General features: G+C 44.4%; 1 pseudogene; it reads left to right on the plus strand.

The window, feature by feature from the left end:
• The first annotated feature begins 6,335 nt into the window (after positions 1 to 6,335).
• Positions 6,336 to 13,096, plus strand: part of LOC135932720 (general transcription factor II-I repeat domain-containing protein 2-like) — an 8,997-nt pseudogene continuing 2,236 nt past the window's right edge.

Below are 13,096 nucleotides of genomic sequence, written 5' to 3' on the forward strand. Positions count from 1 at the left end.
CTTTGAGGGCCCCGAAAAGCGCTGTATAAATGCAACCCATTATTATTTCCAATTTTCCTAACAAAGTGTAAGAAATTAACGGTGGCTTAAGACTTTTGCATAGTACCCTGTATGATGAACTCCAGAGGTGGAACCTGTAGTTGAATGCAATTCCCTGGTCCTGTTTTCTCTGTGCCTGCCTCTCTGTGATGACAGATTGTAGTCAATCTTTCCTAGTCAGCACTACTCTGGATGTTCTTCCACCTCCCAGTGTCCAGTGTAGACAGATGACTGTTTCTGGAAAACATCTGACCGTCCTCAAGGGTAGAACAGCAGCTCATGCACACACGGACACAAAACCTGGACTTTTATTACTTTTTTAATTGTATTTTCCCAAATCTGGATCTCTCCCAAACAACAGCTACCTGTCTCAGTATTAAGTGAAACAGCAGCCGCTTAAACTAAAGCAGCTACGTGTAATGTTGATCATTAACGATGTCAGACGCCACACAGTTAAGCGCCATGATTCATCACTAAATAATGAGATACGTGGTTTCAAATCCCTTTTGTTATTATTGTCAATATTATATTGACATTTTTGAGTGTTTCTTAGTTTTAAGCACGTGTCTAATTTTTCCCCGCATAGTTAGTCAAGTAAGAAATTTGTTGCCAGGACGTTGGTCGTTGCCTAACATAAACCCAAACGGGTTTAAATACGGTTTAAATGCCCCAGTAGGGGGCAGCCCACCGGGGTTTAAATAGGGTTTAATCACTTGTGACTATTTGATGTGAGAGCTTAAGTAGCCTCTTGGATGTGAGGTGAAACGTCTTCAAGAAACTTAAAGAAGCCGCTTGCTTTCCGAGCTCCTTAGAATTATCCATCACGCAGTCCTGCCTCATTTTTGTGTGATCAAAGTAAACGTCTGTCACGCTACCTTCATCTGATTTTTACTGCATTTTAAACTTGTTCAAATTGAACGCAGGAAACAAAATGAATATACACAATATACAATACTATTCTGTTAAGCATACCAAAAATGGGGAATTTGAATGGTCCTGATCAAACTGCTCCAGTTGTTTCCAGTTTGAAGGGCGCCTTTTCCAGATGGCATGTTTCATTCAAAGATGCTCAATAGGGTTGAGGTCAGGGCTCATAGAAGGCCACTTTAGAATAGTCCAGTGTTTTCCTCTTAGCCATTCTTGGGTATTTCTGTGTGTTTTTGGGTCATTGTCCTGTTGCAAGACCCATGACCTGCGACTGAGACCAAGCTTTCTGACGCTGGCCAGCACTTTTCTCTCCAGAATCCTTTGACAATCTTGAGATTTCAATGTACCCTGCACAGATTCAAGACACCCTGTGCCAGATGCAGCAAAGCAGCCCCAGAACATAACCGAGCCTCCTCCATGTTTCTTTTCTAGATATGCTTCATTTTTCTGTCAGTGAACATAGAGCTGATGTGTCTTGGCAAAAAGTAAAATTCTTGTCTCATCTGTCCACAGGACATTCTCCCAGAAGCTTTGTGGCTTGTCAACATGTAGTTTGGCAAATTCCAGTCTGGCTTTTTTATGATTTGTTTTCAGCAATGGTGTCCTCCTTGGTCGTCTCCCATGTAGCCACTTTGGTTCAAACAGCGACGGATGGTGCGATCTGACACTGATGTTCACTGAGCATGAAGTTCACCTCGGATCTCTTTAGAAGTCTTTCTGGGCTCTTTTGTTACCATTTGGATTTTCCGTCTCTTTGATCTGTCATCAGTTTTCCTCCTACGGCCACATCCAGGGAGGTTGGCTACAGTCCCATGGATCTTAAATTTCTGAATAATATGTGCAGCTGTAGTCACAGGAACATCTAGCTGCTTGGAGATGGTCTTCTAGCTCTTTCCTTTGCTTCCTCTGGTCCATGTTGAGTGTGGTACACACCCTGTCACCAAACATGACATGGGTAGGTGGGATGGCAGAGTCATAATTCTCCCTCACAGACAGAATTATGACTTTGTTTTCTGCTTGGCCATCACCTAAGGATTTACGTCCCTGATAAACAGGAGTCTCACTATCTGTTTAACGTCTTCCATGAACTAACACTGTGTTAGTAGTGCACATTGTTAAGGATCCGATATTGAGGACGCAGCGTGGGGAGCTGTAAACTGGAGAACATCAGTTGTAAATCTCCGCCCAAAAATACACTTCAGATTGCTTTTATAACATCAGGGTATTATAACGCCCCCTCTTGTGTTTACAAGCACATAATTTGCATCTTAAGAACATTATTTGCCTCTTTTACAGACAATGATCAATCTTAAGAGATAAATGCAGACACAGAAGTTCCCCTTTCTGGTATCCTCTTCCAAATATGGTGACATGACAATATATATGTCAATAAGTCATATATGGAAGCAACAGAGTACAATAAATTGTGTATAATGATTTTTTGTTCAGGACATGATTTGTTTTGTAGAGAATAGCAATGGTTTTTGACATTTTTGTTTTCACATGGTTTATATGAGACTTCCAACTCAGCTTATCATCAATTATCACTCCAAGAAATTTATTTTCATGCACTCTTTCAATTTCAATTCCATTAACCCTGATTTTAGATACATTTTTCATTTTTCTGGTGCCAAAAATAATCAATTTTGTTTTCTTTATATTTAACAATAACTTATTTATATCAAACCAGTTTTTTAATATATTTAACTCCTTTTCCACTGTAGTCAGAAGCTGTTCTAGGTCTTTACCTGAGCAATACAGAGTGGTATCATCAGCAAACAATACACATTTTAACAGTTTGGAAACACTACATATGTCATTTATATATAATATGAATAATTTAGGGCCCAGCACAGAGCCCTGAGGAACACCACAAGTTACCTTCAACCAGGGGTGATTTTAGCCCATTTTTGAAGCACCCCCAAAATGAATCAAAGCACCCCCAAAGATTTCTTACTTTTTTTGGACAATATTTGCTGTCTGTGTGACACACTACTAAAAATATAAAAAGCATACAGTACTTGGTTGAGACATAACATTTTAACAACAAAAGTATAGATAACACCCCCCCCCCCCCCCCCCCCCCGCCTCCCCCCCGCCTCCCCATCCCCAAATGGTTTGTTCCAGCTCGGCTCTCCCCTACTCTGGCTCTAGCTCCGCTGCTGCCAGAGCGGCAGCAGACGCAGCTGAGGGGAGGTGGAGTGCCTGGCTTAAAACAGGACATATTAGCAGCATTTAACCTTCAGTTACTCTTTATATAGTTAGGTAGGAGTCATAACATGTTTCTTTTTAGCTGAAAAACATTACACCCAGGTAACCTGCAGTGTTGAAAATGTGTTACCCTACAATCCGTCCTACTCTGTAGTAAAATCAGCGACATTTGACCGTCCTGTTGCTCCCACTGAAATGTATACACCCTATTTAAAATCTAAAACTTAAAATTGTCCGTAGCCTACTGTTGTTACCACTGTCCTGTTTGAAATAGATACTAACTAGCTAACTGACTGAATGCCCATTAACCTTATAACTCCTGTTGTGTGTGTGTGTGTGTGTGTGTGTGTGTGTGTGTGTGTGTGTGTGTGTGTGTGTGTGTGTGTGTGTGTGTGTGTGTGTGTACAGAGAGACAGCCAGGTTCGTAATGGATATAAGGAAGTTTTTTCAAAAAAAGGAGCCACATTCAGGTAAAAGTGTAGGATCAAATGATCCATCAATAAAGGATAATGTTGGATCAGCGTTTCAATATTTATATCTTTTATTAGACGTTCATGTGGTTTGGTTATTTGCCTTTTGGTTGAAAGTACACTGAGAGAGGACTTTTTGTTAGTGATCTTAATAGTATTCTTTCATATTAATGTAATTTTTCATCTAATTGAATACAATCTATTTGTGTATGATTGTCAGTCCAAAGAGGGAGAGAGGAAAGAGGGGAACGTGAGGAGGAAGTACAAGGTCAGGAAGAAACAGGTAAGAAAACAGACAGGGAACAGTGACAGGCAAAACAGAAACTGTTAAACTGACAAAGAGAAAAAACCTAATTTTACTCATACAATCTGGAAGTTGTGTCCTCCCTGTATTAAAGCTGCTATACAGAATCTGCAAAACAAACTGGGTTGAAACATTTTTGACCCTCTTTAACAACATTCCAACATAACATTATCATTGATTGGGGAGATTAAAATTAATGATCTATTTTTATGTGGTTCATCCACAACTCTACTAAAACCTCAGCTAGTAATAGGTAGGCCAACTTTTGGACCCTCCAGTTGTCTGTATGACTGCCACAGTACAGTATCAGAAAGTGCCAAACAGAGCCCTGGTGGAGTGAGGAGCTGTAAAGAGAAGCAGAGTGCTCTGTTTATATTCTAAAAATGTTTTAAGGTAGCTTGTTTCAAAGATTCTGTACTGCAGCTTTAAATGTTTTCCACAAACACACATACACTTATCAGTGTTTCTCAAACTGTTTACAGTGTGTACCACCTGATAAAAATGTCAAGCTCTCCCAAGTACCACTATGAAAGCATGAAACTCATAAATCTTACAAGACAAAATTAGTATTATTAAATTAGTCAAATTAGTATCTGCAGTAAAGATTTTTATTTGTAATAATTTATTCTGTTTTGGGAGTGTTTTTTATGTATCTGTATTATATTATACATACACATTAAAAGTGAATCTCTGTCCAAATGCACTCAGTTTACTTCTTACTCACTATGAGCATCATTCATTATTCTCCCCCAGTAATTAAGGTTAGGATATGTAGTTTTTTTTAAAATTCCAATCCATTCTTCTTTTGCAGCATTTAAATAACCTTTATCAGATTTGATGGTTTTGTTACAGACTTTTCAAAAAAAAGTGTTTTGCCTTTCTTTCACAAATGTGGGGATTAAATTGTGTTGAAGTGTACAAAACAGTGATGTCATGTTTTGAGACGAGGACCCAGGCACAGAGAGACTTGTTGAATTTAAGAATCATATGATTTAATGAAGAAATTTGCAGACTTGCACAGAGATGGTAAAATTATGATGACTGATAACGGAGATGAAGACAACAGACGATGAGGACAGGGAGGAACAGGGGTTTAAATGCACCCAGGAGACAGTCAGAGAGAACTTGGGACAACTGGAGACATTTAAGGATGCAGGGACTGACAGAGACAGGGAAGAAGTCTCATCGTGACGTGTAAAGTTTATCTTGCCTGGCTGGGCAGCTCTCTGGGTGCTCAGCACCCCCAAAGCTCTGATCCTAGAATCGCCCCTGCCTTCAACTGCTTAGATTTTACATTATTGATTTCGACATATTGACATCTGTCATCCAGGTAACTTTTCATCCACTTGTATGCTATCCCTCTTATGCCATATCTCTCTAGTTTATTCATTAATATAGAATGATCAATTGTCTCAAACGCCTTTTTTAAGTCTATAAAAACACCAATGGTATATTCCTTATTATCTATTGCATTAGATATCCCTTCTACAAGTTCCATCACTGCCATCGAAGTGGACCTTTTCGCTCTAAAGGCATATTGGTTATCACTTAGGAGATTATACTTCTCAATATATTTATCAAGTCTATTAACAAATAACTTTTCGAAAATTTCTGAGAACTGTGGGAGTAGTGATATTGGCCTGTAATTGGTAAACTGACATCTCTCTCCGTTTTTATGGATTGGAATAACTTTTGCTATTTTCATTTGTGAGGGAAACACACCAGTTCGAAAGGACAGATTACAAATGTATGCGAAAGGTTTCACTATATATTCTATAATACTTTTAATTAATATCATGTCAATACCAAAACAGTCAGTGGACTTTTTATTTTTAAATGTTTTCACAATGTTAATTATTTCTCTATGAGTTATAGCACCAATACACATGGAGGACATGAAATGATAATTAATGCAATGATAAAGATGATGGTTATGAACAGTAGCAGTAAAATAATTTCTTTAATCCTACAATTCCCTCTCTTGACGTCTCTTCCAGAGACGTCCCCACACCATATACATAACATGTAAAAGTTACTGTTAATGCCAGTTAGACAAGTTTCCATTATCTACAACATTTTTGTTTCACCCGTCTCACCCCCACACGTTTCCTGTTCACTTATTGCACATGTGTCAAAGTCAAGGCCCGCGGGCCAGATTTGGCCCTCGAATGAATTATTATGGCCCCCGGGATGATATTCGATTAGTATTAGAATCAGCCCGCAGGTCACAGCCGCCTGCTGGGGTTTTGCACGCACCAATACTCCATTCCCCACAATGCAACGGAAGCCCGCGAACTCACTGCAGCGCCGCAAGCGGGGCTCGGCTTCATTATTCATCAGCATTCAGAGCAGATGTCAACTTTCAGCAACCCCCTTCCCCAATAATGGCTAAACGGAAGGTGTATGGTGAGCACAGGGAATTTCAAGCCAGGTGGGAGGCAGAGTACATGTTCACCGAAGTAAAAGGCAAACCTGTTTGTCTTCTGTGTGGAGAAAGTGTGGCTGTAATGAAAGAATATAATCTAAGAAGGCACTATGAAACCTCTAAGAAACACAAAGACAAGAATATGGACACGGAACAAAGGCTACAGAAGGTGGAAGAATTAAAACGAGGTCTTAAGTCCTGGCAGGCTCTGTTCACAAAAGCCAAATACAAAGCGAGGCTGCTGTCAAGGCGAGTTTTCTTGTGGCAGAAGAAGTTGCAAAATCAGCCCGACCATTTAGAGAGAGAGAGTTTATCAAAAACTGTATGCTTAACGTTTTTGACACAGTGTGCCCAGACAAAAGGCAGCTATTTTCAAACGTGAGCCTGAGCAGAAACACCGTTGCTGAACGCGTAGACCAGCTGTCCACCAATCTAAAAGAACAGCTTGTGGAAAAGGGAAAAGATTTCATTGCATATTCCCTTGCTGTGGATGACAGCACTGACACAACTGACATTGCCCAGTTGTCAATTTTCATTCGTGGAGTGGACTCCAGCCTGACCGTAACAGAAGAGTTTTTGGCGTTACGTCCGATGCATGGCACGACTACAGGACAAGATCTGTATGAAGAGGTATCCAGATGTGTAAATGAGATGGGACTGCCTTGGGAAAAACTCGTGGGATTGACAACAGACGGAGCACCCGCGATGTGTGGACACAGGAGTGGATTGGCAGCAAGGATACGTGAGAGGATGCGGGGCGAAAATGTCACAGAGGAGCTGACAGCTTATCACTGCATAATACACCAGGAGTCGTTATGTGGCAAAGCCTTGAAAATGGAACATGTAATGACCATCATAACGCATGCAGTTAACTTCATCAGAGCCAAAGGTTTAAATCACCGCCAGTTCAAGGCATTTCTGGGAGAGTTGGATACAGAGTATGGTGACTTGCCCTATCACACAGATGTGCCATGGCTAAGCCAGGGAAAGGTGCTGCAAAGATGTTTCGAGCTTCGTGAGGAGATCTGTCTCTTCATGGAAAGTGTAGAATATATATATACTGGAAGTGCTGGGTATACAAGTCTGGCCTAAGTCTTCGGTCAGAAAGACTGCAGCAGTCCAGGAGTTTAGTTCACTGTCTTTAATTGAGCTTCACAGAAGAACTGGTTACAGCAGGCTGCCAGGATAAATCCAACTGTGCTGCAGCCAGATATGAACTTATAACTAGCAGATGCAGTATAGGTGACTATAAGCATGGTTGTCTGAAACAGAAACAGGTAATACTATAATTAGCAGGGTCTAAAATAACTAAGCAACAATCAGAACATATCATCTACTTAGTCACAGCAATATTTTACAATGTCCACAAGGGGTCACCGTAAGACCACAAGTTGGCTAAATAGCACATATATTCCCAGTTGCTAGTACTAAGGCAAGAATGTGGCAAGCTAACAACAGCTTAACTAAGCAATAAACAACAGAAAAATCTTTTAACTGCTGGATGTAATCGTTGGAGGAAATTCTGGCCACTGTTATGAACTTAGTGCAAATTAACTAAATAATTAAATAAACCTACTAACGTGATATCAGTGTACCGAGGCATAACTTTAGCTTGAAACATGCACAAACAACTATGACTATTGTCGTACCAGTTAACAAAGGTCAACTTACAGATTCATTAACGCACACGGAATCACACAAACTGCGTTACAACTGCCATGCTCTGTCGCTGCGCCTTTCGTCTCTCACTCCCACTCTCCCTCTGCGTGATGCACACATGATCAATGATGCGCTCATTTGGGTGCGCTTGATTCTTGCCTCTAGCCCTCCTGAGGCCGAGTCAGCAGGGAATTTGCACAGCCGCCCCCAAATTCACTAAGTGAATTTGCAGAACACAAATGTCCCTGCTGGATAATATACACCCCTTCAGTCCTCTGGCAGTTTTGGAAGAGTGATGAGCTTAGTCACGGGGCGGATGTATTTAACTCCTTTTATGTCGACCTCAGCTGTCCGTATCTTACCATCGTCGCTGGGGATTACTTTAGTTACCCGCCCAACTGGCCACAGAGCCCTTGGTAGCTGTGGGTCAATCACCATGACCACTCGATCTACTGTGAGATCGGGGGTACTGATGCGCCACTTTTGACGGAGCTGAAGGTTAGGTAGGTAATTGCGAGTAAACTGAACCCAGAAATGGTCAGCAAGCACTTGGCTGTGTCTCCAGCGCCGGTGTCCCAGTCGGTCACTCTTGCTGTACACTGCTTGTGGTAGGGATGCGTCTCTCCGCCCCATAAGCAGAAGGTTAGGAGTAATGGGATCAGGGTCCGCAATGTCTGATGTTGCATAACCGAGGGGTTTCGAGTTAAGAATGCCCTCCACTTCTACAAGCATAGTCATCAGCACTTCTTCTTGGACAGCTTGGTCTTTCAGGACGACACGCAGGGAAGCTTTGACCGACTTGATTTCCCTCTCCCATGTGCCTCCAAAATGTGGAGCAAGTGGTGGATTGAATTTGAAATTAATGCTCTGTTCAGCGAGCTGTTGCTTCAAAACTGGTTCCATGGCAGCAAAATCTTCTCTAAGTTCCCTCTCTCCTCCTCTGAAGTTGGTGCCACGATCACAGAGAATCTCAAAGGGTTTTCCTCTCCTTGCCACAAAGCGCCGAAGGGCAAGCAAGAATGAATCTGTGTTCATGCTGCACAAGAGGTCCAGATGTACGCACCTGGTGGTCAGACATTTAAAGATAATACCCCACCTTTTCTCATGCCGCCGTCCGATTTTTATGGTGTAAGGACCAAAGCAGTCGACTCCAGTGGACCAGTATGGTGGTTTAGTGACGCGTAATCGTGCAGCTGGTAGGTCTGCCATCTGGGGAGTGACTGGTTTGCTGCGCCATTTACAACATTCCACACAGCTGCGTTGATGTCTCTTGATGATCTGTCGGCCGCGAAGTATCCAGTAGGTCCTCCTCATCTCTGCAAATATACGGTCAGGACCTGCATGTAACAGACGGTTATCATAGTCCTGCACTAACAGCTTTGTGACAGGGTGATCTGGTGCAAGAACTATAGGATGGATGGTGTCCTCTTTCAGATTTTCAGCCCTCCGGAGCCGACCTCCAACCCTGATCAACCCTACAGTATGGTCTAATTCAGGTGAAAGCGACAGCAAGCGACTGTTAGGGCTGATAGTTTTACCCGACTGCAATGCAGCAAGCTCCGCCGGGAAACTCTCACTTTGTGACCTTTTCAGTAGGGCAATTTCTGCCTCCCTACGACTGGAGGCAGTCATGGGTGGAGCGGCCGCCCCGTGGAGGGCGTGATACGTGGCATGTATCAGCTCAGTCCAGGATTTGAACTGGTTCAGATCAGGTGTCAGCGGGCTGCTTGTGGAAATGTTGCCACAGAAGATGATGTCGCGGATCTCTTCCTCCTGCATCGAGCTCACTGTGGGGTGCGTAGGCCAGCTAGCGGGAGGCTGATGGAGAAATGCTGGGCCATCTGTCCAGCGGGTTGGCTTAGTTAAATCCCTTAAGGATTTCCCACGTGTGATGTCATCGGCAGGGTTCTCTTCTCTCAGCTCCAACAAGCTCTTGAATCTCTGCTATTCGGGTTCCCACAAACACTTTATACTGCTGGGATTCAGACTGGATCCAGTGAAGGACAGTGGTCGAATCGGTCCACAGAGTAGTCGTCTGTAATGGCAGGGTTAACTCGGTCTGCAGAACTTTGGCTAACTGTGCTCCTGCTAGGGCAGCGCAAAGCTCCAGGCGAGGTATTGAAAGCTGCCTTTTGGGTGCCACACGAGATCGGGCCATCACAAATGCCACTTTAACTTCATTGCTGTCAGTCTCTACTCTCAGGTATGCAACCGCACCATAGGCTCTCTCTGAGGCATCACAGAAGATGTGTAGGTTCACGGGGCTCCCAGCTGAGATACCAGGAGTGTAACACCTTGGCAAGCTGAGGTTTGGCAAGTATGGCAGCTCACTTTCCCATGCCAACCATACGGACAGGAGCTCATCAGCAATCGGCTCATCCCAACCCCTCTCTTTCTTCCAGAGTGCCTGAACCAGAACCTTGGCTCGCGTTGTAAAGGGAATGATATAACCTAATGGGTCATATTGGCTGGCCAGTACTCTGTAAACATATCTCAGGGTTGGTGCAGTACGTGGAATGGCCCGGTGCTTGTATCCCAATGTGTCAGAGCTGCAGCGCCACAGGAGACCAAGTGAAGACTCTTGTGGTTCAGTCTTGTTAGTGGTTAGCCATAACTCACACTCGGTTGATTTGGCTTCTGTTGGTAGGTGAGAAATGACCTCAGGTGTGTTGCTAGCCCACTGCCTTATCTCAAATCCTCCACTGGCAAGGAGGGCTCTCATCTTGTCTATCAGGTCCTTTGCCTGAGTCTGAGATTGTAGAGACTGTAAGCAGTTATCCACATAGAATGCATGGAGCACAGAATACAGTGCCTCTTCATTGTCTTCGCTGTGATCCTTTACATGGCGTTGCAGGGCATATGTAGCACAGCATGGGCTACATGTGGTCCCGAAAGGAAGGACACGCCACTCGTACACGTCTGGGCTGCGCTCCCTCTCCCCATCTCGCCATAAGAAGCGTAGAAGTGGCTGGTCCTCAGGCAGAAGGCGCACCTGATGGAACATGCCGCGAATATCTCCACTGATAGCGACAGCGTACTCTCTAAATCTCAAGAGCACGCCAAGCAGTGTTGACCCGAGAACTGGGCCAGGAAGCAGGTTCTTGTTAAGAGAAGCTTGCCTGTAGTTAAAGGAGCAGTTGAAGACGATTCTGGGCTTGTTGTTGTGGTACACAATGTGGTGCGGGATAAACCATGATTCTGCAGAGCTGCTGGCCTCATTCATGCTGATCTTCACTACATAACCAGCTTTCTCCAACTTGTGAATTTCCTCATTGTAGACAGCAGCTTGATCTGGATTGTTACACAAACGTCGCTCTGTCGCTCTGAGGAGTGCCATCACTGCTGTGGGAGGTGCCCGAAGAACAGGTGCATTCTGTCTTCGCAACAGCGGAGTAGCATAGCGAACCACTCCATCAACGGTGACCCGGACAGTCCCTTGCTCCAGTCGTTCTATGGCTGCTTTATCTTCGCCTGATCGCGTCACCTCCTTGTTGGTGTGGAAGGGTAGGGTGTCCAGCTGCCAGAGTCTCTGGACATGTTGATGCAGCTCATCTGAGGAGGAGAGAGTGGACAAATGCAGACAGCTTCTCTCATCTGTTGGTTGCTGCAAAAAGCTTGCTGGTCCCTGAATCGCCCACCCCAGCATTGTGCACACAGCCACTGGGCCACCAACTGGACCGGTACGCACAGGCTGGGTAGGTATTATCAGGTGAGGGTTATCAGAACCGATAAGTAGCAGGGGCTGGACTTTGTCAAAGGACTGCAGGGATAAGCCTCTCAAGTGTTTGTATCGTTGTGTCAGGAGGTCAGCAGCACGTGATTGCTCTGCCAGAGTTACTTCGGCTGCTGTAAAAGCCTGGTGAATGTCATATTTCACTCTTCGGTTTGTCATACCTGACACCTGAAAGGATACAGTGGCTCCCTTCAGCTGTACGATTTCTTGTCGAATTGTCCTGAGGGACAGAATCTCTTCTGTTCCCACAAGGCCAAGGTGATGGACGGCAGCAGGTAGTATGATTGTTCTTTCGGAGCCATCATCCAGGACAGCATATGTGTCCAGTGTTTTCTCCCCATTTTGCAACCGCACTGGGACAACCTTTAGCATTACCCGCCCTGAATGGCTGACTTGGTCCAAGAAAACCATGCTGGAGGACGTATTCACGGTCAGGACGCTCTCTGCAGCAGCAACATCATGTAGTATGAGCAGATGTTGTTCTCCACATGTTGCACAGGGCTTCTTCAGAGTGCAGTTTTCTGGGGAATGTCCTCTCCCACATTTCCAACATCGTTTTTTCTCTTTTATCCAGGCAGCTCTGGCAGTACAGGTGAGCGTGGCAAAGTCAGCACAGGCATTGAGGTAGTGCTCCTGGTTATTACAATAAGGACAGAAGGGCTTGAAACGATCTCTCTTCTTCAGGGGTGGTACAGTGGCAGGGCTCGGAGAAGGATTAGCGGGCTTCGATCCCTGCTGACTCCCAAGCAGAATAGTAGCAGGTTTGACCCTCTGTTGTCTCACTGCTTTCCGGTCCTTGTACTCAGTCGGTGCTGGTATAGCTGGGAAGGGGCTTGTGATTTGGCGAGACACTTGCAGCGTCTGGGCCTTCCTTTCCAGCCACTCAGCCAGATCAGGGAGAGTGTATGTACGATCACTGCCACTTTGGATAATTCCTCGGTTAAAGCAATGTTCAGCAAATGCATCTCGATAGTTAGTGGGGAGTTTGGTGAGTAGGGTGTCCACATGAGACCCACACTTCAACTCTGACGATGAGGGGCCCTCCATTGTACTGAGCATCCCCACTAGAGTTCCAACTGCGGTAGCAAAGTCCTCAAATGCTTGATAATCTCCGGCCCTGGCTGGTGGGGCATTCAGAATGGCCTTCAGTTCCCCCTGCACTAGCTGCCTTGGCTGTCCGTACCTCTGTGTGAGCGCCTGCATGGCACTTGTGTATGGGGTCTGACTGTTGACATACCTCTTTGCCACTTGAAGTGCAGATGGGAATGTGAGATGGTCAAGCAGGATCTGATACTTATAGTCTTCACTTAAATGCTTGTGTGGACCAA

This window comes from Pelmatolapia mariae, linkage group LG3_W, assembly GCF_036321145.2.
Source record: "Pelmatolapia mariae isolate MD_Pm_ZW linkage group LG3_W, Pm_UMD_F_2, whole genome shotgun sequence".
Classification (NCBI taxonomy): Eukaryota; Metazoa; Chordata; class Actinopteri; order Cichliformes; family Cichlidae; genus Pelmatolapia; species Pelmatolapia mariae.